This window comes from Ictidomys tridecemlineatus, chromosome 14 (genome assembly GCF_052094955.1).
Source record: "Ictidomys tridecemlineatus isolate mIctTri1 chromosome 14, mIctTri1.hap1, whole genome shotgun sequence".
In the NCBI taxonomy this organism is placed as follows: Eukaryota; Metazoa; Chordata; class Mammalia; order Rodentia; family Sciuridae; genus Ictidomys; species Ictidomys tridecemlineatus.
In genome coordinates, this window is record NC_135490.1 from 31625617 (window position 1) to 31652495 (window position 26879).

At 37.4% G+C, this 26879-nt stretch overlaps 1 protein-coding gene across 11 annotated transcripts in view; it reads left to right on the forward strand.

Moving 5' to 3' along the window:
- The window catches only part of Tenm3 (teneurin transmembrane protein 3), a 2430710-nt gene that overhangs the window by 1730553 nt on the left and 673278 nt on the right, over positions 1–26879 (forward strand). For all 11 annotated transcript variants that reach the window (XM_078031007.1, XM_078031002.1, XM_078031009.1 and 8 more), the window contains one exon: positions 10902–10979. The gene's annotated coding sequence lies outside the window, so the exon portion shown is untranslated. The remainder of the gene's footprint in view (positions 1–10901; positions 10980–26879) is intronic.

Genomic DNA, 26879 nt, shown 5'->3' on the forward strand with positions numbered 1-26879 from the left:
ACTGGGTTCGATCCTCGGCACCACATAAAAATAAACAAATAAAATAAAGGCATGCTGTCCTTCTACAACTACGAAAAAAAAAAAAAGCATGTATCATCTTTATAATTAGGAAAAAAAATTCCTAAGAGAAAAGAAAGAGAAATGCCATTTACTATCTTGCCAAAAACCTAACTCTGTAGAATACACAGATCCTAAAAATGTGCTTAGGCTAACAAATTCATATTTTAATATAAGTATTGCTGCCATGGTTTTCCCAGTTTGTTTTTCCCTTTGTATTTTCAAAGTCTAACTTGTTCAAAAGCATTCCAGAGAAGGCAAAATATTATATGATTTCCTAGCCATTTCTTAAATACCATACATCATCATAAAATGTCAAAATTTGGCCTCAGATTGCAAAGCAAAAAATAATTTTGAAGCATCCTTTAATCATGTAGAACAGTAATAATAATCTTTCACCCAAAGCACTTTAAAATTGTTAACAACATATCTGGCTCAAAATGGATAGTGGCTGAGGGGAATAAAGAAAACAAAACAACAACAAAAGAAAAAGGCAAAAAAAAAATTTAAAAACCCTTTCACCTTTTTTTTTAACCAAATATAAAAGCATGCCCTAAGCACATGTATTTTTCACAGCGCTGACAGCAGCAGACCTAATTGCCTTTCATGTAAATTAAGAATATGTACCTTTGTTTAAGCAGTAATCTAGGTCAAGATGAGAGGGGTGGTTTATTTGTTTTAGCTTATTTAGAGCTTTGAAATGGCACTTAAAGCATGGCTTGAAAGTTATTCTTGGCTTCTATGTATTTAAGGAAGAAAATGTGCCTCTTTTAAACTTTTTCCCCATCTCCACTTACCAATAACAGCACTCCACTCCACACATCTTGAAGGCGTATAAAAATACTTAACAGCTTTGTTATAAGACACTTGAGATTCTGGTTGCTGCTACATATTTTTAAATCTTTTCTATTTGCTAAAGCTTGATGAATCTGAGAATATGTCTAGAGGGTAAATAGTGACTTGGAACCATTTGCTGCAGAGTCGCCTCACTAGAATTATTATAGGTTTTTCCTCTCCTCCTGGATACAGATATATTTGGGTTTTTGGGGTTTTGGGGGGGGTTTGGTCAAAAAAAAAAAAGATATTGAACTACCACGTTCATCTGACCAATTTTTAACATAGATTATATCATAGGGAGGAATTTCTGCCTGACCCCTTCTGGTTTATGGCACTAGTGAGTTTAAGTGTGTGTGACTGATCATCGGCCCCCTGAACATGGAAAATTTTATCTCAGCATGTTCTATCTGGAACCTGGCAAAAAGGTTGGTTCATTTGTTTGTGCGTTTGTTTTAAGCATTTCATCCCAGGAGAGCATTTTGTAGAGAGCACATCACAAAGAAAGTTATGTTTTAAAGATCAAAGAACTGTTTTTCTCATTTATATAATTTCTAGTGGAGTCATAGATCATCCGTACCAAACGCCATTTGCTTATAATCTATTGGTTGTCATATCCTCATGAATATGATGTATTAATAGTAAAATAATTCAGAAGCATTCCAAGACCCTGGAGCTAATGGAGTTATATGGGTCTAAAATCCAGGCACTCTCTGCAAGGGGAACTAATTCTTAACTGCTATTGTCCTGTCAAAGTTATTTTATTCCATTGTAAGAGAGCATTACAACAATGTATAATGTATAACGTGATTATACATTTTATTTTTTAAATATGCTGTTAACAATGAAGAAATATATTGGATGCAAAGCAAAGATTTGGGGGTAAAGCACCATCCAAAAGGTTAACTTTTGTTCAGTAAGAAAATGCAGAATCAGATATTCTAAAATAATTCGTTTTTCCTTAAGAAGCTAAAGAACTTCTTTACCAAAAGAAATCAGAAGTCATATGTTGTTTTGTATTTGTTTTGCTTACAAAAGAAGTGAGTTTTTTTCAAATATCTATATTAAATACATCCATCTAGTAAAAGTTTTATGATGGGGATAGAGGGGGAAGTAAAACTTCACCAAAGGAGCAATGCAAGAAGAATTACGAAAGTATAAAATGTTTGCTATCTGGTGTGGGGATGGGTGGATCCTGATGACTGGTTCTTTGTTTACATATTTGTGTTTGTTGTATTTTATTTATATTCTGTCATCTTCAAATAAGTAATTTACACTGTATTTATTTATACAAATAACTGCATCTCATGTAACCAATTTATAGAATAAATTGTTATGTTATTAGTAAAAATATGAGGTTCACATGGAACATTTTTGAGGTGTTTGAATTATCCTTATATTCACATAAAGAGGTGCATTGAAAAAATATTAAAATTGATCATGTTTAACTTTGTAGAACTCAAACCACAATAAAAAATTTTCAAGGCTTGGAAGCTGAAAAATAAGTTTTAGTTGTTTGATTTATAATATCCAATTGCTCACATTCTTTATATTGAATAAATCTGGAGGAAGTTGATTAACAGGTCCCACATATTTACTTCAATTTTTGGCAGAGAAAAAACTTCAAATGCATCTTGTAACATCATGAGATACTACAAAAAGATATTTTATAAAGTCTCAAATACTGTGATACCTGAAAATTTGTTTCTATCAGAAGTAATTCAAAGTTTGATTTGCTCTTTAAATGATGCTATTTTGCATTTTGTGTTCAAAGTTTAAATTTCATCACTGCTGCTTTATATGCAATTGGAAGCATGTAACACGATCCAAATTAGCAAATTGAGCTTGTTATTAAAAATATCAGCAGGATAAACAAATTAGGTCAATGAAGTTTCTGAGAGTATTTAAGTAATGTTATTGTGATTTATTTTTTCTTGGTACTGGGCACTGAACCCATAGGAGCTTAACCACTGAGCAACATCCCCAGCTCTTTTTATTTTTTATTTTGAGACTAAATTGTTTAGGGTTAGGGTTGGGGTCTAGTTGTTTAGGATCTCGCTATGTTGTTGACAGGCTGGGCTGGAACTTGTGATCCTCCTGCCTCAGCCTCCTGAGTTGCTGGGATTACAGGCATGTGCCACCACACCTGGCAAGTAATATTATTTCATTCTCTAAAATTAATAGCATTTTTGGTCTCACTTGCCATTTTTAATTGTAACATTTATTTTAAGGATAGACAACACACTTCAGCTTTTGAAACCAGAATTCATAAAAACAAATTCTGGAATTCACTCCAGTTGAATTAACAAAACTCATATTTTGCCCATTGAATAAGCACATGACTAAATGTTGACAACTGTCATTAATTTCTCCTCCTCAATTTCACTTGCACCCTTTTAATGTTCTTCTTCCTTGTGGACATAGCTTGCTTTTATGATTCTCTTGCTTCTTCTGTGGCTATAGCAATCATTTCCAACGAGCCTTCTACCTTTCCAAGCTGTGTTCAGAGTAAAACTCTGAAAACACAAACATAATCATGAAATGTCCTGCTCAAATCCTTCCTAAGATTTCCATTAGTCTCAAGATAAAAATTAAATCCTACATATCAAATTAAAAATTAAATCCTATCATACACCACCCTACTGCCCAGTCACTGCCCTTTTTGACACCAATCTTCCTGCTACATCCCCAAGCCAAGACCTGGAGCCCCTGATACTGATCTTTCCATCAAGACTTACTTATTCTTTCTTCTGTCTCAAGACACTGTACAAACTACACTTTCTGGAAGATTCTTCAACCCTGTTTCCTACTCTTGCGGAGTTAGATGGATCCAACCAAACTTCCAGATCTCTGCTGGAAAGACCATGTCTTCAAGGAACTGTCCTGGGGCCTCTCAGGTCTTTCAGGTCCATGGTCTTGTAGCACTGACCATTGTTGTATGAGCACAGGTACATCAGTGTGATAATTTGGTTAACATCTGTCCCAATTACATGAGGACAAAGTCTATGTCTGGTTTTGTTTATCCTCGTATCCCTAAAGCCTAGAGCAGTACCTAATATATCTTGTACATACTCATATTCTCTGAACAAAGGAATGAGTAAATAAGTAATAACACTTTTCAAAAAAAAAATCTGACATTTTAAGCATCCAGTTTTATCTTTGCAGCAAGAGTATTTGAGCAAATTTTGGAAATAGTTTTCACAGGAACCACCACTCTCTTTCTTTATGTGTTATCAGACATTAAAATGGCAGGTTAGGTCCAAAAATGTTATTAATTTTTCTAACTAAAAAAATCACAAATACTTTTCAATAACTACTTTGTTGTTTGTCTTGATGATTTTTTATAACATGCTCAATTTGTTTAATGAAATCGTCTTGACAGTCATCAGAACTCAATGTATTTTTGTAAGTTTATATCATAAGGTTAAAAACTATTCTAATCTCCTAAAATGTCTCTATCTCTTCCATATTATGTACTTTCTAATAAAATAATGATGTCCCTCACATTCATCTATAAGGATGAAAAATAAAAATAATAGAGTTCAAAATATCTATACTCTCATTCTGTTGAACTGTAATTCATGCTATTTCCACCTACAAACCTCCCTATCGAATATCTTATAATTACAGTTTTAGATTCTTCTCTGGACTTTGTTACCAAACTTTCATATCAATTGTATCTTCATAGTACATTATTGTCTGGTATGGGCACAATAGGTTTCAATAGTTTTTATGCAGGAGGGAACAGCCACCTCATGAGCAAGGCAGCAAACAAACTTTTTCAATGATGTTATTTGTCTATTTTCATGGGCATATTTAAATTTTGTTTGCATACATTGTTTTCCTATGGTGTTAAGCTAATCAATTTACACAGAAAGAATCTACATCTCATTGTTATGCTCACTATGGTTTGTTTCAAGATAAAATTGAAACTTGGTGGGGAGTATAGGACATATTAGCTACATAAAGACACTGAGGATTTGGGAAAATTTTAATCACCCTGAAGGATATTAACCTAATGACAGGAAAATTAACATAAAACTAACATGACACCACTTCTACTTTGCATGAGCATTTCCAACACACTGTTTCATCTGCACCATTTGTTCCAGGATGTCTAGGCAAAATCAGAACCTAATTGGCTCTAGAAGAATATGACTGGTTTCATTTTCAGTCCAAACAATCCCAAGCAGCTGATAATAGATTCCTTTAAAATTTCCCCTTACCAATCAAAACTGTTCCTGATCTTAAGGACGTGATGACTTAGCTGATGTTTTAGTCAACGTTTTCCCTGCTGTGACCAAAGGACCTGAGAAAAAATTTTAAGGAGGGAAAGTTTATTTGGCAGCTCATAGTTTCAGAAGTCTCAGTCCATATTTGGCTGACCCCATTCCTTGGGGACTGAGGTGAGCAAGAAACATGGCAGAAGTCTGTGGTGAAAGAAGGCAGCTCAAGACAAGGCACTATGTAAACAGGGTGTGTCCCCTCACCACAGATAAAATATGTACCAAAGGCATGCCCCCAGGAACCCACCTCCTCCAGTCACACCCAACCTGCCTACAATTACCACTCAGTTAATCCTTCTCAGGGGATTAATTCACTGATTGGGTTAAGGCTCTCCCAACCCAATCATTTTACTTTTAAACTTTCTTGTGCTAACTCACACGTGAGCTTGTGAGGGACATCACATATCTAAACCATAATATTCTGCCCCTGGCCCACAAAAGCTCATGCTTATCTCACAATGCAAAATATATTTAGTCCATTTCCAAGAGTTCCCATAGTCTCAATAGTTCCAAAATTGCCCAAAAGTCCAATCCAAAGTCTCCTTTGAAACACAAGGCAAACACTTAGCATGAGCCCCTGTAAAACTCAAAAGCAACTTACAAATATCCAATATATAAAGGCACAGAACAAACCTTTCCATTCCAAAAGGAAGAAAGAGGGGCACAGAAAGAAGGGATGAGACCAAAGCCAGACTAAAATCAAATTGAACAAACAAGTCCTCCATGTCCAACATGTTCTCTCCAAAGGGATTATGTAGCTCTGCCCCTGTGGCCTTGCTGGATGCAACCTATATGACCTCTCTGTTGGATTGTCTGTGCTCAATTCCTACAGGTTTTGTTGGTAAATGCTCCAGTACTGGCATTTTTTAACCTCAGGGATCTCCATTTCAGTGTCAGCTTCCTCCTCACATTTCCATGCACGGCCCTTTCAAGGACAGCCCACAGGGACTTATACCCTGCTGCACTTTGCCTGGCCTCCCAAACCTTCATTTGAAATCTTGGTAGAATCCACTATAACCCCTCTAACTCCAGCGTCCTGCATTTCTGCAAAAGCAGCACTACATGGTTGTTGCCCAGATCTGCCACCATCTCCAGTAGCAGCCAAGCCACCAGGGACCATGGCTGCAGCATCCTCTGAGTACCTGGGTGGCTGAGCAACATTCTAGGTCAACATCCTAGGTCCCCCTATGCATATAGGGTAATGCATTAGTTTCTGCTCAAAGTAATTTTTGCTTTTATACCCTCAAGCCTAAAATCGGTATATCTTACCAATACCTGAGATGCCCTCAAGCCATCTTTCCTATTGTCTCTGGGCAAAGTCTTTAGTGGCTGAATGTCTTCTGGCCAAACTACAAGTTTTTCAATTCTTTCTGTTCCGCTTTCTTCTCTTGATTATCACAATAAACTTGCCTAAAAGAAACTAGTCATATCCCTACAACCTCCTGAATACTATGCTGCCCCAAAATTTCTTCCACCAGATTAAGAAGCCCATCACCTTTAAATCAGTTTTACAGAAAGTCTCAGGACATGGGCCAAATGTAGACAACTTCTTAGTCAGAACCTAACACAAATGACATTTAGTCCAATTTCCAAGCATCCTCCTTCTTTGAAATCTCATGAGCCCTATCTTTACTGTCCACAGTCCTGGTGACATTCTGGTCTCCTGAGCTCCCACCAGAATCACTCATTAAACTCTGCTTATAATAATCTGAAACTTTTCAAGCTAGCATCTCTAAATTTTTCAAAATTCCTCCCACAAATTACAAGAAGCTCCACACACTTCTAAACCACATGATCATGTTAGTCACAGTAATAGCCCCACTTCTCCATACCAATTTCTGTTTTAGTTAGTTTTTTCACTCTTGTGACCAAAATAACTGAAAAGATCAATCAGAGGAAAAGTTTATTTTTTCATGATTTCAGATATCTTAGTGAATAGATGGCCAGCCCCTTCCCCAGGGTTCAATGTGAAGCAGAACATCATGGCAGAAGGGTGTGGCACAGAAAAACAGCTCAGGACATGATAATTAGGAAGCAGAGCAAGAGTCCTCTCTCCAGGGACAAAATGTGTACCCCTAAGCTAGGCTTCCATCGAACCACTTTCTCCAGTCACATACTATCTGCCTTCAGTTACCACTCAGTTACCCTTCACAGGGGATCAATTAACTGGTTGGGTTAAGGCTTTTATATCCCAATCATTTCTCCTCTAAACCTTTCTTGCATTATCTCACATGTGAGTTTTTGGGGGAATACCTCATAGCTAATTCATAACAGCTAAGAAACACTTTTATTTCTATTTATAATAAAATATAAATTATAATTTAGAATTTGAAATTATTTTCAAATTAGGTATAATTATTTTTAAATTTAACATATAAAATTTTAATTATAAGTATAAACAATTATAATTATATTATTTTTAAATTGCCTAGCCCTCTTCTAAGTGCTTGACAAATGTCATCTCATTTTATCCTCATTACAAACCTTTGGGAAGGTATCATTTTATCCTCTTTCATAGAGAAAACAATTAAGACATGGAGAATTTAAGTTATGTTTGAGGTTATAGGGACACACCTATCAGGTGGCAGAGCCAATCGTATTCCCCAGGACTTTGATCTCAGATTCAATTCTTCAAGCGTTTTATAAACGTGAGATGGGCCAATAGTACCAAAGGTAGCAGTTATAATGGCTCAGGTGCTGTAAGAGCATGGTGTGGTAGTGTCAGAGCCAAGTGCACACTGAAATGTCATCTGGCCCTTTAGTGTACCCAAGACATCCCAGGTAGAGGAGAGCCTGTGCTCCAACAAGGGCAGATAGGTTGATCCACCCAGTGGATCAACCTTCAATTTAAGGCCAGTGCTAGGCTATAAACTTCTTGAATGTCTGCAAACAACTAAAATGTACATTTTTAAAAGATATATTTCAAATCCACTTTCTAGAAACCTGGGATACCAGCTCAATGTCTGGAGTTTCCAAGTACCATCTGAATCCTAGGACCACAGAGTGCTAAAGCATTTCACTCCACCTCTCACTTGCTTTCCAATGCACGGTGGCTCCAACACGAATGCCTTTGAATCCCATTTTCTTGGTGAAAAGATGATTTTATTTTTTTCCTTCAAATAAAGGAATACTGATCTGTGGGTATAGATTGCCACATACCAGAGTTGAATTACTTTTCTCTGCTCAAGAAACCATTTCCAATTTCAGGATACTTCATCTATTCTCCCCCTACCCCTTGATATGTTTTAGAAAGCTCCCTTCATTTGGGTTCATCTATAGCAGTTTATTTACTGTACATCCACAGCATGTTTACAAAATAGCATTCTTGGCACATAGCAGTCAGTCTGAAGGAGTATGAAAGTTATAAAATGAAAATACTGAAAATACATGCATATATATATATATATAGAGAGAGAGAGAGAGAGAGATACATACGTGTATTATGTGTTTATATATACTGATAATATTTTACATTCAGGTTACTAGATTTGAATTAATTTTGTATCCAAATTAAGATATATATGTATATATATATATATATATATATATATATATATATATAGAGAGAGAGAGAGAGAGAGAGATCACATCCCATTTCCAGTACCCACTATATGAAAAAATAAAATCATTTGGATTAATGTGAGAAATAAGACAAACAGAAATGATATTGTGACATGTATATAGTCATCTATACACGCATACACATATGTAAGAAATGTGTACATAAAGAGAGAGAGCCTGGAAGAACCAAGTATTGCTGATGGGATTGTAAGGGGAAAAAAAATTACCAGGAAGTAACTTCATCCCTTCCACAAATTCTTGATCTTAGAGCCACCTTCACTTTTCTGTCTGGTCCCTGGCACGATGCTTAAAGGAAAAAAATACATAAAAAGCATTCAGTAAATATTCGTTGAATAAATCCATACATGAAAGAATATAGGGAGAAAGGAAGAGAGGAAAAGAAGGAAGGGCTTAATCAAGCAATCGAATTATCGGGTCCAATCTCCACTGTCATCTATTTCTTTACTATTTTTCTGAGTCCACTTCTCTCTACTGCCTCGTTTTCTTATGGGCCTCATTGACTTTTCAGTATTTCACAAAGCACATTCCTACCCCGGGTTATCTTAAGCTTTTATTTTCTCAACTCATTTCTTGGAAAATTCATGGGAGCAACCAGGTCCAGGATAAACCCATTCAGTCTCCCTGATTCCTACTTGATCTTTCATGTTCCTGTATTTTTAGCACCTCATCATCTTGCCCTAGTCCTTTTTTCAATTTCTCAAGTCCCCAGTTCCATCCACATCCATCTTAAAAATGACTCAAAGAAAATCCATCCCTCCTTTACAAGCCAAACTTCCCACCTACCCGTGATCTTAACTGCCCCACCCCACTGCCTTTGCTCTGGTACTCCTTTCCCGTTTTATTAGCATGCTTAGGATGATTCATCCACAAGGAACCAAAACCAAAATCACCACCAAAACACATTTACCTCTATTTTTTTATTTCCTCTTTTGGTCATGATCTAGCCTTCCTCCATCTGTGGTCTTCCTTTTTACCCTCTCTCTGTCCAAAATAAAAGTTTCGGAAGTTACAGGTGTTCTCAAAAGTCAACTCTCATGATATTCTAACCGTTCTCATCCTTTTCAAGCCCCAGGTAGCCTTTAGCACTACCAGCCTCTCCAGCACCTCCAACGTGGCTCCTTGACTGGTTCCCTTCCCATGGCTCCCTGTAGGACCGTCTACTGCCTCATTTTCATCCTGCAGCACCCTATATGTAATAGTTCCTCGGGTGTAGACCCACTTTCCCCCATCCCTTGAGGAGTTACATGCCTCTCATGACTCCCAATCGTATAATTCAACATTTTCAACCAATACATCAGCCAGACATTGATCTGGCCTCTCTGCTTATATTTTAAAGCGCACGCACACACACACACACACACACACAAATGCACCAGGTTTCTGAAAAGCTGTTTTCTCCGAAGGACTCTTTTTCTGATAACTAACAATTATTTCTGAGTCAACAAGGTTCAAACCTAAAAGTAATCAAACTCTGACTTCTTGTCTTTGCCTCCTACAAATCCTTCATAGGTTTTTGTTTGTTCTTATGTTTTTTGTTGCTTGGTGTGGGGTTAGATAGAGGGAAAGAAAAGAAATAGGGGGAACTGAACTCACTGTGGAACCCACTGCACGGAATCAAAATGCTAAACTGAGAAAATCAAGGGATTGGTTTATTCTAGCGTGACCATGGTTTAAAATGACTAAATGACATGCAAAAATTGGGAACACAGGCATTTTATTTTTCTTCAACATTACCAGAGGGGCTGGGGTTGTGGCTCAGTGGTAGAGTGCTCGCCTGGCACACGTGAGACACTGGGTTCAAACCTCAGCATCACTTAAAAATGAAATAAAGATATTTTTTAAAAATTATCAGAAACAAATATTTGTAAGTTCACACAATAGCACATATAACACTGGGTTCTGGGATCACCATGTTACATCAGGTGTCTCCAATCCTTAACCAAATTCACATAATGTGTAACTGCAATTAGCCTCATTGCTTAGGTAGCCAACAAACGCTCTTTCTGTGATTAAGACTCTTTTCTGTTTAGTTGTTATGATGCAGTTTTTAATTTCTAAAGAGTTTCAAAACTTAACTTATTTGTATGAAACATCCCATCAAAATTTCCTCCCGTTTATATTGTTTTATTTATTTTATTCTAGATCTCTTGCTTCCCTGACAAAGTGATTTAGAATTTCTGCGCAAGCAAGGCAAGTGAAGACCTCTTTTCAAAAGAAAAGGTAAGTCCCCAGGACTGAAACGTCTCTAGGCATGAAAACTTCTTAAACTATCCAGCTTGTTTGTCTTGATGAAGTCACTTGGCTAAGCTGCAGTTTACCTAGCAGTCTATCATTTATGCTACTTGCTTCTGTGAATTAGCTATAGGTAAGGATTCCAAGAGTGTAACTGATCTGATTGTCATACTATTTTTGATCACATGAAAGCAATGACATTTCTACAGACGTTTCTTTTCCCTAGAAAATTAGATGAAGGAGGAAATTCTAAAATACAGAATTTCTGCTTTTAACCAGACAGAATTTGCAGTATAAAGTAGGCCAAGCACAATGGATTAGAGTATGTGTTTCTCCCTCTTCGGAAGTGATTTGTGGGGGAGCTCTCTTGTTCTCTGGAAGTCTTAATCCTTTCTGAGCAGCACTTACATGGCAACCTTAGAGAATTAAACTTGTACCTGGTTATTTTTTTTCCCCTCTTCTGGATATAGCTCAGTGCGTTTTCTCAATGGTAACCATGGTCTAGTAATTTAAAGCTTTTGAACCTTGTGAACAGATTCATTTAAAACCATATTCTGAAGGGTTTCCACAAAATGGAAAAATGTCTTCTACCAGGAAACTACAAAAGAATTTACAACAGAAAATCTGATAAGTGTTCACTGAGGATGTGTTTACAGTAGTATCTAGAGTAAATCATTCAAAAAGTTCCTGATCATTGGAGTACAGCTGCAATTTTCCTTGCCTTCTCCTGATTGTTTTTTTCTTTTAAATACAGTAAATATTTCAAATTTAGTAAAAATTCCCAAGAAGGAAAGGTCTTTCTAAAATATGAAATCATAAAAAAAATGACAATAGGTAGGAATAGTAACATTTTTACATCAGAAAAATTGAGTTAGTTGAGCAGATTTCTTTTTGATGCTATTCATTCAAAGACAACATTTTGGTTAACAAAAAAATCCTTGCAGAAGTTGAGGAGGCATGCCTACATCCTCAGATCCTGTGGCAATCACTGTGGTTTTGTCACTGATACTGATATTATTTTACATTCAGGTTACTAGATTTGAATTAATTTCGTATTCAAAACGAGTGATCATTGTTTATGTCTGAAGTTGACACACATGCAATACTTGCAAGAAGAGGTTTTTCGCCTTTCTTCTTACCAAAAAGAGAAGATTTGAAGTTTTGTTGTTATTGCTGTTGTTGTTTTAAGAATAAAATGGTTGTTTATTGGTTACATACAATAAGAGCAACTGCTGTTGTTTTTCTTTTAATATTGCTCTCAGGCACTGATTTTTACTTTTCCCCTAAGGGCATCTCAGAGAAAAGTGATAAGAGAGTCCTTTAATAAGCGCTCTTCCCTGCATATGTGCACATTCATATGAGTAATTAATCAAAACTAAAATAAAGCTCTGTAATGAATGGCTGAGTTATGGGCCATCTCCTGCATGCAGGGTCTCTCTCTTCCCTGGATCTCAATTTAGGTAATGGTGAGATTTTTCCATCAAGATAAAACGGTTAATACAACGTACATTTTAATAATTTAAGCCTCCTCACTAACTGTTCTTTTAAGATCTTCTGTAAGATTTTTAGCATTATATTTTTGCATACTGAATATGGAATAAAGACACTACAAATGTATGTGTAATGGATATATATCCATATATCCTGAGGAAGTGATTTATCTAAGTTGCGTTGCTTTACTGATTTTTCCTCAAAGCCTCCTCCTGGCTTTTCATTCAAATATAAGTAGCAACAAATCACACTGTGAAAGAATGATCTATAATATAGATTGTAGTTGAATAATAAGTTAAAATAATTTGGGGGATAAATTAGCATTGAACTATTCCAAAAATTAGGAGCACAGCCTTTCTTATTAGTAATGAGAGTCAGGCACTCTAAGCTGAAATGTTATCACCTGTGTGTTTCCTGCTATAAAATTATAACTCGATATTCAGTGCAAAGGCGATACTTGATTCTTTTGAAGCCCATTGTTGATGAAATTCCTTTGGGTCTCTGGCATTTCACCTCAGAAAAAGCACTGCCCAGGAATGCCACTGTAATAAAATATGTCAAACTCCCCTGTCTTTTAAGTACCCTCTCTTCAAATCCTTCTCTTGTCAATTCATGAAAACCACTCTTCCCATACTGGGAGGTTCTCTAGGACAAGCGTCTAGTCTGTAATAGCTAATATAAAAACTTGAATGTTTTAGTGCTCCTCTGAGATGCACATGGAAGGATAACTTTTCATATGCTGTGATGTAGGTCGGCTGCTGCCTGTTCAAGACACGAATAAATAACCATTTATATTGATGAGGAAACAAAAGATAATATCCACATACCTCTAAACTCTTCCTAAATCAGGCCGGACAACCAAATACCTTCCAACCTAGGGAAAAAAAATAAAAAGAAAGAAAGAGAACATTTTTTTAAAGACTCTCTATACTATATCATTTAGGAAGATTTCTAGACTTTATCTGTTCTGATTTAGACCAGCTACAGTAATGTTTATCATGCATATGCTTCAGCTAAAATTCCTCAATTTGATGCTAAATACACTTTTTATTTCCTACAGTTACTCTGACATTTTAAATAAGTCTAATTCTCAGAAATATTTTCTAAATTAAAGAATTATAGCCAGGCATGGTGGCACACACCTGTAGTCCCAGTGGCTTGAGAGGCTGAGACAGGAAGACGGTCAGTTCAAAGCTAGCCTCAACAACTTAGTGAGGCCCTAAGTAACTCAGCATGACTCTGTCTCTAAATAAAATATAAAAAGGGCTGGGGATGTGGTTTAATGTTTAAGTGTCCCTGGGATCAATCCCCAGTTTAAAAAAATGATACAATGTTTTGATAAAATGGGACTATGAACTAAACATAATTTCCAATGCATAGAATCCTGCTATAGTTGAAAAGTCAATGGAAAGAATAGAAAACATAAAATGTTATATGGTCTGTCTTAGAAACAAAGAAAAGAAATATCATAAATAATTGAAATTCACAGATAAGCCAAGGCTATCATTTTTAGTCAGTTAGCTCCACCTGTTTCCAGGCCTTTACAAAATTGAACACACAATTGCAAAACCATTTGCTTGAATAAAACTGCTTTTTTTTTCCCTGCCATATTGTCCAAAAAAAAAAAGGAAAAGGTAATACAAAGAAACCACCCAATGACCCTAATAGTCCCTCCCTCTCTAAACTGGGATTGGAAGATGCTGATTATATTTAGTGGATAATCAAAGAACTGGATGAGATGAAAGAAACAGTGTAAATTAACCATGTCAGAAAACATGGTAAGCCACTCTGATGATTATAAGTCACTCTGTTTGTTGTCTTGTAGAACAAAAATCAGAATGGCTGACTACAGATTTTACTTTTCATCTGGATGCCGTGGTATTTTGCAGACACAGCATTTGGTTCAGGGGGAACATTGGAGTTTTAAATTTGTGTGACACTGTGGTAATTTTTCACTGTGCTTCTTATTTTGTCTCTCCTAAATGATCAGTGTTACCACTAAGCATGGGCAATGAGCAGTGTGGCATCTGCAAGTTAGATAAGAAAAAATGTAACACTAGGAAGCTTCTAGTCTGGTGTTAAGAGTCTTGAGGAATCCAAGGGGAGTTCAGGCTGATGAGAAGGCTTTGATGGGTAAAATATGCATCTGACTTAGTAGGTGGAGATGGCTCAGCAGGATGTCTGTGACTGTCTTGTGTCTAACCCACTGTGGCACTGGCCCCAAATTGAAAAGACAAGAAAAATAATTAAGAATTTTCTCGCTGAAGTATTTAACCTTTAAGGAAATAGAAAAGAAAGGCAGAAATTTAGGGGAAAGAAGCCCATTAAAATTTAATGGCAATTGGGCTGGGGCTGTAACTCAGTGGTGGAGCATTTGCCTTGCATGTGTGAGGTACTGGGTTAGATCGATCCTCAGCACTACATAAAAATAAAGAAAGAATATGTGGGACATTATGTCTAAAAAAAAATTAATGACAATTTACTCTACATTGGAAAGTTGTAGAGTGAGCAAAATGGATTTGTTTGTGCTGTCCCAAAGGTGAAGTAATTTCAAAAGTAACTAACTATTTAATGCAGAAGGGTCATAGACAAACTCACTTTGAAACATGTTTTAAAAACACCATTCTCAGGGCTAAGGCCACAGAGTTCAGTGGTAAAGCACTTACCTAATGTGTGTGAGGCCCTGGGTTCAGTACCCACATCATCACAAAGAAAAAAGAAAGAACTCATCATTCTGAATTTCATCATTTCTGGTTAGTCAGATACAAAGCACTCACAGAGTTTCAAAATCACAACGTGATTTTTCTTGGACCTAGACAGGAACCATACTGCAAAATGATATAACAAGTAGCTTTCTGTGCAGGTTCATGTTCTGGTACTTGGTGATGTTTCCACATAGGCAGATTTGTACAGATGGAAAGTGAGATCTTTGCGGAAAACCATGCGTGGTCTCTAACTACACTGAAGCTGTATCCCTGCTCTCCTCTTGTCCCAGTGTCTTCTGTCTCTAAAGTCTTAGCTCCATGGGATCCTAATTGTCCTCTGTACTGAGGCAAGAGGCAAGGCCACTGTGGAAACACATCACCTGGAATAAAGGGATGACTCTAAGACTTGTCACTTGTATTCCAAAACCAAATCACTCGCTTCACAGCCTGTGGCCCAAATCACTGATAACTACCTAGGAAATTAGCCGGTAAAAGGCCATTATTAGAGAATAGCTGGGAGATGGGTAAAGCAAGATGAATAAAAGCAGGAATCAGAGGAAATATTTCCTCACAGATCAAATGGGACGTTTTTAAAAATAAGTAGTACCCTTTTGCCTTCAGTTTTCCAATCAATAAAAGAGTAAATAAATACAATGCTACATGGTGTGCTGTTTGAAGTAATGAAGATAGCACAGGCCTTAGGACTGACTATTAGGTTTGCATTCTTTGTTTTTTGTTTATTTTGTTGTTGTTGTTGTTTGGTACCAGAGATTAAACCCAGGGATACCTAACCAATGAGCCACATCCCCAGCCCTTTTTATATTTTATTTAGAGACAAGGTCTTGCTAAGTTGCTCAGGGCCTAGCTGAGTTGCTAAGGCTGGCTTTGAACTCATGATCCTCCTGCTGAGAGTCTCCTGAGCCGCTGGGATTACAGTGTTGCTCCACCGCACCCAGCTCAAATTCACATTATTAGTTCATCACTTTTTAATTCTGACAATTTGTTAATTCATTTGTCTACATCTCACTTTCTTAACCTGTAAAATGGGAATGATATAATATTTCGTGAGTACAAAATTTAATTAATATACTAACTAACCTAGGTATTAATATTGAATGAGTTGTGCATTTTAAAGGTGACTGCATGCACAATTCGCAACAAATTGTTCCTATTTTATTTAGGATAATTATTTCCCAAGAATTTCATACTTTCCATTTCTAAGATGTTTGGAATAGATGTACATATTGTCAGTGTTCTTGTATTCACTCATATTTCATTGAATGAGAAAGGATAAAATTCCCAATTTGGTAGGTGAAAAAACAAATAGAAATAGGCAATGCCAGGATTTTTTTTTTAATATAGCAGCCACAATATAAACAAGCTATATTCTACCTCTCTGGTCACATTGCAATGAGAAGATTTAGGGATACACAATGAAGGTTGAAGGTTTTAACTCCAGGAAATGTAGCCAATTTCCAGCTTTCTTTCAAAATCATCTTTCTTGTCAGGTTCTGAATAAAAACTTCTGCTTTAGGGAAGATTACCAGAGGTAAATAAGTATGATAAATAGGCAGGTTGGAATGGATAGCAAAAGCTGAGCTTCCACGGCTAGCATCAAAGAATTCCACTACTAAAAACACTGAGGATTCTTTATGCTGCTTTTTCCCTGGCATTAGCACAATACTATGGGTCAAGTGCATAGTAAGAGCTCCATAGTATGTTGAATGTGTGAATACATGGTAGATAAATGGCCCATTTTCTTTGGAAGTATTCCAAAAGGTGTTATCTATTCTAGGAGATAGAGATGGCTTCTAATAACCAATACTGATATTCTTAACCCTGTGTGGAGTTGGAAACTCAGAACTCTTTGACTTGACTATTCTGGATTTCAACATTGTGCTAATACACTATCAACATCCTCCACCTCTATTCATTGGCCTTGTGCATCTCTAGACTGAGCCTGATTAGAATAAGGATGTTTCAAGATCTTCTGTTCCAAACCCTTTATAATTGCCATGTTCTTAACAAAATACAGTATTCCATAGATGGTTTATTTTTTGCTTTGTGAACCTGATCATATAAGAAATGCCATAGCAAATGAGCTCAGTGATCCATGTAGGTAAGTCTGTTTTCAGCAGTGGCCCCAAAGAATAGTCTTTGAGAGATTGTGGTTTCTATGTAGATATTATGGAAGTGAACTTCTCCAACATCTCCTAATAGTTCACCAACAATCTCTCATATGAGAACTCACTTAATCATTTTGAATATTATAAACTAAAAATAAATTTCCACCAACCCTCCCTAAATTTTAGCAAAGTTCCTTACTAAACAAAGAAATTCCAGCATTCAAATGATGATGAATACTAAACTATGATAAAAAAAAACAATTAGCTAGAAAGAGACTGTGATGCAATACAAGGCATTTTTAATCAGCACTAGACATACAGGTGAATTTCTAAGTAAAACATTAATTTCATAGATTTCAATCTACCTCTATTCCTTTTATTCTCTTTTCTCATTCCCCAAGAATGTTTTTTTGTTGTTGTTGTTTTGTTTACAGATTTTGTGATGTTTGCTTTATCCAAACACAGAGATATCACCAGAGAATCACCCTCCTGGTTGATTTGTAACATCTAGATGAAGCTAATAATGATAAATTGTTCCACCACAGCAAATTTTTAGAAGACTCAGGTGTTAAAAAAAAATTCAATTTGTGAACATAACAAAGCTCAGTTGAATTAACAAAGGCGACTTCAATTGAATAGTGTGTGCAGGGTAAAAGATATTTTTTGTACCTCTATAAAGGAAACTTTTTTTTTTTCTTTTTACACATACATCATTCAAGTACCAGGGGGAAAAAAAAATTCCTCTCAGGCACTGTTTATTGAAAAATTTCATGAGAGCCAATCTCCCTTTTCCAGCAGAGCATCAACCTACCTTTCTAAAAGGGGAGCAGATGATGCTTTTGAAAATACTGCCTGCATGTTGCAACACATTTATTTAAAAATGCTGTTTCTATTATGCTCGAACACTCAGAGTAAAACCTTGTCATAAATGGTGTTATCACCAGGAATGGCAAGTTGTTTTCATGCAAGAAGTTCAAAATCTCCTCTGATGTGGTCAATTAAGGGAGCTTTATATAACTCCTTAGGACCAACTGAGGGTACATTTTGTTGTCATTTTTTTTTTTATAGTTGGGTTCTCATATCCTTCTGACCTACATAGCATGGGGGGGTCAGCCATCAGCTGGCACTTCTCAGAGTTGTTCAAGGAGAGACTGGCAATTTGTGTGCTGGTTTCTGTGTGCGTCTATTTATATGTTCAGCTATAGATCGACCTATCATCCTTTCTCTCTGTTCCATTACTTACCATTGACACACTTCATGAACAAAAGTTCTTTGGTGTGAACGTGATCTTAGAGTAGATTTATACAAAGTGCAATAGTCCTTTATCCGAAGATCGAGGTGTGCAAAGAAAACCCTGGCTCGGTACTCCCTCCTCTGTGTCAGATTTTGACCTCAAGACCTATCTTAGTGCAGTTTGTAGCTGGTTTGAAGAGTTCCTTTCCTCTATCCTGGAAAGGGACAGTGGGAGGTGGGCGGAGAAAGCACTCTGGCTATTCTTCTCTTCAGAGTGGTCAGCAACCTAGTGCCGCTTCCTGGGACCTCTACTCCCATTCAAACACCACCCATTAGTTTCAGCTGTGAAGTTCAGTGTGCAAAGCACTAAGGGATAATGTCTCACTTACACGAGCCATATTCTTGCTCCTTATTGATTTTTAAGATCACAATTACATTAAATGCCAAACTTGAAAATCAAGGCAAAGTGGCACTCAAGAAGAAATCTGATTACTATTTAAGAGGAAAAGGAAAATCTAAGAAGGTTTTGAGTGCCAGAAATAGATCATTGCATTGTAGACAGTTTAAATGGTGTTTATCTTTAATATGTGTGGTATCTGTGATTATACATGGATATCTCTTGGGAAATAGCATGTTTAGATCAAGGAACAATGAAGAACTTGGTGTTGGCTCTTTTGAAAATGTTAAAAACTCTGTGGAAAGTACAAGCTTTGTATGGCTTGTGTTTTTGAAAAAAAAATGGTTTAGAGGAGAAATTCAGTCTTCAAAGGCAAGGGCACTTCCTTAAGTGTGTATTTATTTAATTTGTGTGGCATTGTGGTAGGCCCTTAGAGTAATACAGAAGATGAATCAAACATGCATTCAACCCACAAAGAGCACTCGTTCAGTTAAGAGAAGAAAGTCATAAACAAAACATATCAAATAAAGTGATTCGTGATACAGCAGAGGGCCACTTGACTTGCGGTGACAACTAAGGAGAGGAAGGAGACTAGTGAAGGATTTCTTAAAGAAAATTCTGTTGTTTAAACCATTGTCATGAGGATGTTCAAATAGTCTCCAGAAATCACCTTCAGCCACAAGAGATTACAGAGGCCCATAGGGAGGTGTAAAATGTCCACATCCCATTGAAAGTGTTAAGTTCATGCCTGCTTTGTGTATGCCAATTAGTGGGGTAGAAGGAGGACCTACTGGGTCAGAGTTAAAAACAAATAAAACTTTACTTTCTTTTTTCTTTTTTTTCCCAGTACTGGGCAGTATTTTCCCTTTCTTAAAAAACATCATTTGTTCACTTAAATATTTCCCAGGCTCCTACTTCTAAGGAACAAATGGGGTGTTTAGGATTTTAGTAAGGTCACCCTGTATAAAACCAGTAGGTAGTTCAAGATTATAGAAGTTTGAAGGTTTTGACTACATGCGATTATTGCAGTATACGATTAACCACTTAACCTTGTGAGAAAATCAGATCAGATCAGAGAAAAAGTACCAAGGCCTACCCCAAAGTGCTGTCCTCATTTATTCACTAAGGTCAGTGTTAGCAACAGGGAGCGACTTTGCCACTGCAGGACATTTGGCATTATCAGGATACTGTTGTGTTTGTCCCCACTTGGGGATGGGTGAGGAGAGGCCAAAGATGCTTCGGAACACTTTAACACGCCAAAGACAACCCACCACAATGAAGACTCTCGAAATGCCAACAAGCCAATGTTGAAAATCCTGGCCTAGGTTTATAGTCCTCCTTCACCCACCAGTTGTGAGCCCCATTAATAATGAAGATTGCCTGGAGAGGCCTGGTATTCATACATCCTCCCCCATAAACGAACAGGTACCTCAAAGAACCCAGCTAGACTTTGGTCATGTCATCAGAAGCTAGAGCACAAGGCCAAGGAGGCAGGAGTGAGAAGGAACAGACATACCCAGACAGAATACAGCTTCTTCTAGGCACAGAAGTGTGCAAGCAGTGGTCCTAGTCAACAGATTGAAACGGGCTTCCAGGCAAGAGAGGCCAGCAGTGAAATTACATCCAGAGGCCTCACTTCTCAAGGGACAACTGAAAGCTAGCCACAACTCCTATCTGTTCACTGGCAGCAAGAATACACCCTTTCTTCCCATTTTTTTTGTTCCCTCACCTTAGGGCTTTTTGTTTGGACCTCAACTCAGAGCCGCTCATTCATCCTTACCCCAAGTCTCCATAACACCATTCTCCCCCAAACTGCTCAGCCTGCCCCAGCTGGGTACTCCCACTGGGCTACATGGTCACAGCAGATGGAAAATGGTGATAGAAGAACCTGTTCTTTTTTTTTACTTTTTTTGTTCTTTTAGATAGATATGACAGTAGAATGTATTTTGATGTATGATGCATACATGGAGTCTGACTTCCCATTCTTGTGGTTGCACATGACATGGAGGTGCACTGGTGATGCATTCATATGTGAATATAGGAAAGTTATATCTGATTCATTCTACTGATTTTCCCATTCCCATCTCCCCTCCCTTCCTTTCTTTCCCCTTTGTCTAATCCAATGAACTTCTGTTCCCCTCTCCATCCTTATTTTGCGTTAGTATCTGTGTGTCAGAACATTTGGCCTTGGGTTTTTTAAGGATTGGCTTATTTCACTTAGCATGATAGGAAGAACCTGTTCTTATAGCCAAGGGGGCACTGGGGACAATGTGTTCCTATAAACCAAGGGTGGGAATATGAACTCTTTTCTGCAAATAAATATTTTGATAGACAGGAATTAAACTCTGAGTTTGCAGTTTTGTCAAGTGTTCTAAAATTCTGATGAACTTTTGTGTTTGTTTATTTCTTTGTATTTTAGACCTCAAAGACCCAATTTAAAGTTGGCAGTTCAGTAGTATTTTTTATGACCCAATGATATATAACTCTTCTAGGCAACTCCAAGCAGCTTTGTTGGCTCCCCTAGGAACCTGAAATAATCTATGCTAAAAGGAATTTGCAGTCGGGAGACATAATCTCCATCCATCCATTATCCCATTTGTTTCTCACATGAGCCCAGGAAGGTTGGAGCTCTTGGAGTACATTGCTTAGCATTTGGTGGGTGCACAATAAATAGTTGATAAATTAACAAATGCCCAAGTATTTTGAAATGGGAAAAAAAAATTCCCATTGTTAAAACAGCTTTGTGCATCGAAACATGGTTTCTTGGGGACAGATCTAGGGCCTTGGGTAACTGGCTGCTCACTCAGGGCTTTCATACTGCCTCTCTAGGTTTTTCTGGACTAGGATAGACACACAGCCCTGGGAGTCCACCATGGCACTAAACTAGTCCCTGGATCCCAGAGTGGCCGCTCATTTCATAGAGTGAGCTGTTTAGGGCCTAAGCACTTAGGCACGGCCTTATTCCCTTGTACATCTTTAAGTAGGGCAGTCACCCAGAGCAGTTCCATCAGAGACAGTGTTCTCCTGCTCTCTGAAGCAGAGAACCCTGCCTTTGATTTATTTTGTATTTCACCACAGGGCTGAGCATACCCTAGAGACATTTAATCTGTTGACTTGAATTGATCTCCGATGCTGGGCTTGGCCTGATGTGAACCTTCACACTGTAGGACTCAGCAAGTCATTGAAACTCATTTTGCTTTAAATCCAAGGCCCCTGATGGTTCCAACCAACTTTCTCTGAGGTCCATGGGTCTGGTCAAAAGATCATAGCTCTGACACAAGATGCAGTTAAAGCAAAGACATGCTCTTCCAAGTCTGTAGGTTGAAGATAACCAGAGGTGGCAATAATGTCAATCTCCTCCTCAAAAAAATATCATTTACTCAAATAACAGTGTAAATTTTGGTCCTAATTTACCTTTGCAAACTTATTCTTCATTGCTCATTTACATCATCTATGTGCTCCAACTAAGCTGAACCGTTTCCTCCTGGCAAGAATGGCCTCTCCCTTCTGTCCTTCTGCCCACTGGCCATCTCCCTATAACCCAACACATCTGATTCATTCACTCTCTTGTTCAGCAAATATTGATTATGCATCTACTAAGTGTCAGACAGTATGCTCAGTGCTTGGAATACAGAGATAAGAAAGAATCTGCAAGTCATCTGAGGAGCTTAATTTCTTTACCAACTGTTGACATGAAACAAATTGATGAAATAGTTATCAAGTGTGATGTCTCGTTAGTAGAGAAATTAATAGGATCATATGATAAACTAACAGGAGAATCATACTTGGAAGGTGAGGTCTTGGGAGACTCCCTGGAGAGATCTCACTCAGGCTGAGCACTCAAGCCAAGTGAGAGTTGGAGGAAGAACATTCCAGCATGAGGAACAGCCAACGTGACTTTGAGACAGGAAAACTCCTCCAGCAAGCCTGCTTCCGTGGTGCTTTTTCTCATCACATCACCAGCCTACCCATGTGACCCCAGTCAGGAATAACCATGTCCCTTCCTTTCCATGCACCTTATAGGTTCCTCTTGTGATATGTCTCGCTCTCTCCGCCTCCGAATAAGGTCATTTATCTCTCCTTGCTTGAGGGTCGTGTGCATATCACAGTCACTTTTGGCAGTGATCACTCAAGACACTGGTGACCCTTGGCTCTTTCTGTCAATTTCTCCAAACTACCGCCCTTTGAAAGGTAGATTAATAGGATGGACTCTCAGGTCAAGCAGAGACAGGGCCGCTTTCCTTATGGAAGTAACAAGTTAATATTCCTTCCAGCAGGCAGCAGTGCCAACTGTCTGATCATTTTTTCAGATGTTTTTGCTAGAGAAATGGCACAACTCCAGGGCATCTTGAGAATTAAAAAGTGATGTGCCTTACTAGACCCTGAGGTGAACTAGCAGTTCAGGAGGTTGAGGTATGGAGGATCTCAAGTACAAGGACAGGCCAGGAAACTTAGTGGGACCCTGTCTCAAAATAAAAAATAAAAATAGCTGGGGATGTAGCTCAGTAGTAGAGCACCCCTGAGTTCAATGCCCAGTGCTGCAAAAAAAAAAAAAAAAAAAAAAAAAAGAAAGAAAGAAACAGAAAATGATAGGCTGTTATCACAGGAATATAGTCTAGAGGTGGCTGTGCAGGAGCTATCAACCATATGACTTAGATTGGAATGCCAAATGGGACATGTGTCATACTTAAAAATAAATATATATGATATGAAAGCAGTAAGTGTTAGAGAAAGGGGAATAACTATATATAACAGGACTGGGATATAGCTCAGTTGGTAGTGTGCTTGCTTCACATGCACAAGGCCCTGGATTCAATCCTCAGCACCAAAAAAAAAAAAAAAAATGCTGTTTATATAAAACAACTCATGATCAGCATAAGGAAACTGTCTTGGGAAGTAAATTAAAGTCACTGGTAAATAAGGGTTAAAAATCAAAGCACAAAAAAAATGGTTTTGTGGAAAAACAGTGTTCTGCAATTGTCCTATTATGATATTGAATTCTGCTTGAATAAATTAGGACTGGTGTTCTCTTGTTTAGCTGTCATTAAAGAACTCAGTGGTAAATGTCAGTATCCCTACTAAGACCCCACTGAGTTTCGTGAAATTCTCCAAAAACCTCTCTAACCAAATTTATAAGCTCTGCATGTTTGACCATCTTAATGTGTGAAACTGACTGAGAGATCTAAGACTAACTGTACACAGCTCAATTCCAATTTGTTTGTTTTTTAACAATGTCTTTGACATGTTATACATTATGTCACATTACAATTTGATGGAAAATGACTTCCTGTGTCCAACAAGAAATACATTTTTAAGAAACATGGCAACTACACTGTTATTTTCCTTGCTGTTTTCAATGGCAGTCATTTTGCCACATCCTCTTTCTTCAGAATTATCAGCAAAAGAATTCACTCCTGCTAAAGTCGGTGGCTTAGAAGAGCGACCTTCTTATCTGTCCATTTCCAAAGAGCAAACTAAAACGCTTTGTATTTTACCTAGGATATGTCACCTTTAAAAAGACTCCAGCATCATGAGTTCCACGAATGAGATTGGAAAGTTTGCAAGTTTTCATTTCAAGAAGGGGAAATTGTCCCATTTGGAGCTTAAGGCAGAGAGCTACATGCCATATTCTCTGAAAACAGCCAATGTCCTTCAGTACAGTTTATCTGTGGTCTGCCTTGGTGTTGTCCACAGCTAACACTTAGTAGTACAGAGCAGTCCTTCAAGGAGCAAAGAAACATTCATTCAACACAATCAGTAAAGGAAGAGTAAGAAGGAGGTGATGGGGGTCAGGGGGTGGGGGGTAATATAGGAGCTGGGGGAGAAGAAGAAGAATTCTTATAAAAGTTTGGTGATATCTAAAACAGAGTTAGGGGTCCTGGCGGGATTCCTCCCCCTTTTAACAACAAAGTGCAGAGTGAAAGAATATGCTCAGCTTACTTTGTCTTCCTATTTCGTTTGATCTGAAAGAACAATCAGAGACGGCTGATTTCTGAAGACTGTTCAGAATAGAGAGATGGCGGATGCCCCCAGTCATAGCCATCATTGTCAACAGGAGGCATCCCAGATACTGACACCAGCACCTGGAAACGCTCAGATGCTCCACACTTCATCTTTCATTTCAAAATCTACCGCTGGGAATTCTCTTTGTACGATGCATTGGATGATAAGTGTTTAGAGGAAGACCGGATCCTGAAGGAGATTAAAGCGTGGACCCTCAGGCACTAAAAATGAACGCTGGAGGATTCAGATATTTTAAGGTTAAAGCAGAGATGTTGCTGAGAAAAGCAGAGATGGACACCGAGACATGGAGAGAAAACTGAAATTGAGAGAGGCCGCATAAAAGAAAGAAAATTGTCTCTACCTAGACCCAAACCTCTCATTTGACCTCTGGTTGGTCATGTGGGTCCCTCTCTACCTGCACACCAACTAGCCTCATTAAGTAATGAGACAGTTTGGCATAATGTTCAAAATAATGAGAAGGACTCTTTACCGCAAAGGAATCTAAGACAAGTTCAAAATCCCCTTGGAGGATTTCTGCCAAGAAATTTAGCACCTTTGTATCCTAGATAAAGGCCTCAAGTTTTAAGAGATGGAGCAGGTTAACCTTTTTTTAAAAAAAAAAAAATCAGTTTTTAAAGATATGGATGTCACTGACTGTGTTAAATATCTAAAAGTCATCTTAACTAGAGTGTAGGATTGTATTGCAGGCATAGTAAAGTTAGAGAAGGGGTTATAAGAACTTGAGGTTTTTCTAATTCTTAATTTTGTGGGAAAGGAATACCTCTCACAAATAATTTCCATGAACTTCTTAAACCATAAAATAGGGTGGATGTTTAGGTTGGTTGGTCCGTGTTTGTTTTAAGACAAGAATACAACTTCACTGGAATACATTTCATTTTATCTCCACATAGGGTGACTTCTGAGGCTATAGATGGTTGTATGGCTACCCATTTGTTGTATATGAGCATCAAGAGATATGATTTGTTTCTATCCTGAAGCTATCCATTGTCTCTGAGGACATGCGAAGTACACTTCTAGAAAATGTAAAACTTTGTAAAAGGTCAAAAAAAACTAATATTTGGGGTTCCTACTTTTTGCCCTATATTTTCTCACCCAACTTAGCAACTCGTTAAATATAGTTAATAAATACAAGTTTAGTTTTTAGATTCTCACCTGTGACACAGTGAAACTGGCCCCATAGATAAAAGAAAGTTCCTTAACCTGAAATATCAAGTTCATTAGCAAATGTGCTCTTGTGTCTTTTTATTTAAAGAAAGGGAAATAATAGTAAAAATGATAAGTACTTATAATACCTTTGCATATTTGTGATTTACCTCTTCAGTTGTATATAAACCTCTACAAAGTAAATCAGTGATTTTATCAAACTGATTTTTAGTTAGTTTTATTCCCTAAGAAATTATTTAAAGTTCCTCATCTGTGATTATTAAAATTTTCCCTACTACTTATGAAGGAAAACGTTTTAATCTTTGAAGAAATAAAATAATTGGTAAAGTGCTCTAGAGTATAATAAAAGCAGATGAAAGAAATTTGAAATCAGTTTTTGCTATTTCTAAAGAAGCTAAAAATTTTGAGGATATAATCACAGCTCTTCCATGCTTTTTTTCTGGCAATATAGAGATGGTTAAGTGGAAAGAGACCAGAAATGGTACCAATAACAGCGGCCGGTGTCTGGGGGCAGGATTAAGAAGAAATAGACATAAAGACATGAGAAGTGTATGCAGGGATGTTTCCTCACATCAGCAACAGGGACACAAAACTGTAATCTGTTTTATAAACAAAACACCACAGTCATCATGCTGCAGATACAATTTTAATCTGTATTCCAACAACTTATGATCCCCTTGATTTTCAAACAACAATAAACTTTGATATACTTATTATTATATTAGCTTTAAGCTTTGCCTTGCCTTTA